Raw genomic sequence first — 4,635 nt, 5'->3', positions numbered from 1 at the left:
CAGCTACCCACCTGGGAACCCAGAGACTCTCTGCTGTCCAGTGTGCTCTCACATAAATTATTTATTCCTGCCACGTGGATGATGCCCCTTAGATGTTGTGCCCTTGAGCAGTGCACAACCTGAGCTCCTGAACATGTGTCACAAGGCACAATCTCATCCTTCCAAGGTCTGTGAGCTGCACCCCAAGCAGCAGACCCCACCTGCTGTTGGGCTGTAGCTCCTCAATCAAGACCTTCTGGCCGTGCTCAGTATACGCTCAGGGACACAGCTGAGACTTCAGTGACTTGAACAGGGTGGGGCTGAGAAGGCAGAATCCACCCCAGGCCTGCCGTCTCCATCCCTGGGCTCAGACCTGTCAATTAAAGGCACGGAAGATGAAAGAGGAAGCCTTCAGCAAGCAGCAGCAAGATGAAAGCCAGGCGCAAGTGGTGCTTCATAGTCTCCTAATGGGAGGATTCTAGGTCTTCTCATTATGCACAATCAAGAGCTTGTAATTACAGAAACCCGGGAGACCCACGGAGGCGGCCTCCTGCCCCTGGCTTTCACTCCCAACTGGCTTTGACAAATCACGGTTTCTCAACTTTCACCCACAGGAATCGAGGAACAGCCTAATTGCCCTAGACTTTGACACCAGGCCCCGCCCACTCCTGGGCCAGACACCCACACCCGCCTCCTCCCCATCCTGGGAATCTGGAGCCTCAGCTGTGAGGTCAGGCCAGAGCCTGAAGCCTCAGGACAGAGCTCCCCTGCCCTTCTGCTGTGCACAAACAGAGGGGCACAGCCATGGCTAGAGGGACCCCGGTTCCCTGCGGCAATGTCTGTGCTCAGCAGGAGGGGCGCCACCGTCCCGTGCACTATGAATTGTATTGATTTCAGCCAGACATGGTGGCTCACACCTGTAATCCCAGCACTCTGGGAGGTCAAGACAGGAGGATTGCTCGAACCCAGGAGTTTGAGACCAGCCTGGGCAATAGTGAGACCTCATCTCTACAAAGAAATTTAAAAAATTAGCGGGACATAGTGGCATGCACCTAGAGTCCCAGTCACTTGGGAGGCTGAGGTGGGAGGATCACCTGAGCCCAGGAGGTTGGGGCTGTGGTGAGCCATGAGCATGCCACTGCACTCCAGCCTGGCAACAGAGTGAGGCCCTGACTCAAAAATAAAACAATGAAAAGCAATAAATTGTATTGATCTCCTTACCGTTCCAGCTCCCCTTATAAGACCGGGTGCTCTCATTCCCTACCGCCAGCAAGTCCAGAGGAGATAAAGGCGCAGATGCATTCAAGATTCGGCGTCACCCGTGATCCACCGCCATGGCCAAGGAAGGCATTGCTGCTGGAGGTTTAGTGGACATGAACACTGCTTCACAAGAGGTGCTGAAGACCACCCTCATCCACGACGGCCTAGCGTGTGAAATTCGCGAAGACGCCCAAGCCTTCCACCAGCGCCAGGCCCATCTCTGTGTGTTTGCATCCAACTGTGACGAGCCATATACATCAAGTTGGTGGAGGCCCTTTGTGCTGAACACCAAATCAACCTTATTAAGGTTGATGACAACAAGAAACTAGGGGATTGGGTAGGCCTGTGTAAAACCGACAGAGAAGGGAAACCCCAGAAAGTGGCTGGTTGCAATTGTGTAGTAGTTAAGAACTATGACAAAGAATCTCAGGCCAACGATGTCATCGAAGAGTACTTCAAATGCAAGAAATGAACAAATAAAACTTTGGCTCAGCTGGATTCAGTGGCTCAGTCTGCAATCCCAGCACTTTGGGAGGCCGAGGCGAGTGGATTGCCTGAGCCGACAGGTTCGAGACCCGCCCAGGCAACTTGGCAAGACCACCTCTCTACAATAAATAAATTTTTAAAAATTATCCGTGCGTGGTAGCGCGCACCTGTAGTTCCGGTTACTTGGAAGGCTGAGGCGGAAGGATCGTTGGAGCCCAGCAGGTCGAGGCTGCAGTGACCAGAAGTGTGCCACTGCACTCCAGTCTGGGTGACTGAGTAAGACTCCAACTCAAAAAAAAAAAAAAAGAAGAAGAAGAAGCCTTGTAGACCGGGCGAGGTGGCTCATGCCTGTAATCCCGGCACTTTGGGAAGCTGAGACTGGGTGATCAATTGAGCCCAGGAGTTCAAGACCAGTCTGGACAACATAGAAACACCCCCATCTCTGTAAAAAAAAAATTATTATTATTATTATTATTTGAGTTGGAGTCTCACTCTTTGTCACCCAGGCTGGAGTGCAGTGGCATGCTCACGGCCACTGCAGCCTCAACTGCTGGGCTCAGGTGATCCTTCCACCTCAGCCTTCCAAGCAGTTGGAACTACAGATGCACACCACCACGCCCGACTCGTTTTTGTGATTTATTGTAGAAACAAGCTCTCATCAAGTTGCCCAGGCTGGTCCCGAACCCCCGAGCTCAGGCAATCCTCTCATCTCAGCCTCCCACAATGCTGGGATTACAGGCTGAGCACCATGCCCAGCCAAAAAAAAAAAAAAAATTTTTTTTTAAAGGAGCTCTTGTAGGCCAGGTTCAGTAGCTCAGCCTGTAATCCCAGCACTTTGGGAGGCCAAGGCGAGAGGAATGCCTGAGTTCAGGGATTCGAGACCAGCCTGGGCAACTTGGCAAGACCTCGTCTCTACAATAAATAAAAAAATTAGCCGGGCGTGGTGGCGCATGCCTGTAGTTTCAGCTACTTGGAAGACTGAGGCGGAGGAATTACCTGAGCCCAGCAGGTCGAGGCTGCGGTGGCCGTGAGCATGCCATTCCAGCCTGGGTGACAGAGATTCCAACTCAAAATAAATAAATTAAATAAAAAGTAAAAGGATCCCTTGTGATTATGTCAGGCCCACCTGGAAAATCCAAGGCTCTCGCCCTCTCTTCCGGTCAGCTGATTAGCAACCTTCATTCTGCTTGGAACTCTAAATCTTCCTTTCCATGTAACATAACCTAGTCACTGTTCTGGGGATTAGGACTTGGCGTCTTTAGGGAGAAACATCATCCTACCTACCACAGGGCTTAGCATCTCTTGTTCTCCATTAGAATCCCATAGTAGGCACAGAGGAGGATCTCAGGAAAGACTTGTTGAATGAAGTAGTGAATGAATGCATGAATAATCACTAAGAATGATATTTGATATCATTTGATATGATATTTAAATGATATTTGAATGATATTTGATATTTGATATCACAGCAAACAGTTATCAAGCTTAAGTGCCAGCCACTGTTCAAGTGCTTTATGCACATTCAGTCCCCAGCAGTTCTATGGGGTACCTTTCATCATCACCTACGTTCTACAGATGAGGAAACTGAGGCACAGGTGAGTTGCCAATCCGAGGCTCCACAGCCAGCGTATGGGGAAGCCCCGATGTGGCCTTACATTTGTGGAGCCTACCTTGTGTGTGTCCGCCCCCCGGCTGGGCATGTCGCCTTTCTGAACTCATTTCATCCTCAGGGAGGCCGTGGAACATGAACCCAGGTCTCAACAGGCACAGAATTAAGTCACTGGCGCAGCTGGGGGTGGTGAGAACCTCTGCGGCCCGGTTGGGGCAAGGGTTGCCCTCTGCTTTTTGAGTCTCCTTTGCTGCCAACTAGTCCAGGACCCAGTGCCCCCAGGGAGGCCGCAGGCGCCCGCTTTCCACCGCCATGCAGGGCTCCGGTCTCGGACCCTGCTCCCTGATTCTGCCCCCATCGCTTCAAGGGCGCCCAGGCCCCTGGCGGACCGGTGGCCGGCCCTGACCTCTACCTGGAGCTGAGCCTGATCTTTCTGCCTCCTGGAAGCCCGTCCTCTTCTGAGGGACAGGAAATGGCTTCAAGTCTCTCCCAGAGCTCGCGTTGCATTGCCCTTTCTTCAGTGACAACCCCCATAGCTGGGCCCTGTCCATGTTTTGCAGGTGCTGAAGCTGCTCGCTCCCTGGATTTTGGCCTCAGGAAGCCCCCTCTCCCCCAATGGTCCTCAGCTCCTCCCACCCCTGCTTGGGCAGGGAGGGGGCACTGGCCCCTCTCACTCGCACCCTCGCCTTTATCCAAGCCAAGAGGAGCTAAGCGACTGGCTGCACAGTGGGACATCGCATTTTCTGTTCCTGCCAGCACATTTTTCTAGGTCAATGTCAGCTCAGGGAAATTCAATACCACATGTCCCAACGTTTTATTTGAAAACAGAGAAGTGGCTTTCCAAAATAAATAGTGTTTACAAGCAAGGCCTAGAGGATGCCTCCCTCCGAAGCAGATGCGGGTCCCAGGCAGGACGGACACTTCCCAGCTTGATGCTGGAAACCAACACAGCTCAGTTCCAGGCCTTAGAGAGGAGGTTGGGTCTAGGAAGAACACGTATCTACACATATATATGTTGATGTGTGCCCAAATGTGTGTATGCATGTTCATTTCCACAAGTGTGCGTGTGCATGCATCCTTAAAGGTCTCTGGGTATGATTAGCATAAAGAGTACATTGCGGGGCTGATACATGTGTGCTAGAGTGTACTTGTATACACAGGCATGTGCATATGAGTGTGTGTGTGTGTGTGTGTGTGTGTGTGTGTGTGTGTAGTTTCTCAGGCACCGCCCCCCCTCTCCTTCCTGCACCCTCCAGTCTCAGCCCACATCCAGTTACTTTCTTTCCTTTTTTTTTCTTTTT

The 4,635-nt window shown here is 51.7% G+C and overlaps 1 pseudogene; it reads left to right on the top strand.

The window, feature by feature from the left end:
- The first annotated feature begins 1,313 nt into the window (after window positions 1-1,313).
- On the top strand, window positions 1,314-1,731 carry LOC103252672 (annotated as a pseudogene).
- The last annotated feature ends 2,904 nt before the right edge of the window (window positions 1,732-4,635 follow it).

Source organism: Carlito syrichta, unplaced genomic scaffold (genome assembly GCF_000164805.1).
Source record: "Carlito syrichta isolate Samal-C Ts95f unplaced genomic scaffold, Tarsius_syrichta-2.0.1 Scaffold169247, whole genome shotgun sequence".
NCBI lineage: Eukaryota > Metazoa > Chordata > Mammalia > Primates > Tarsiidae > Carlito > Carlito syrichta.
This window is presented reverse-complemented; position numbering and strand designations above follow the sequence as displayed.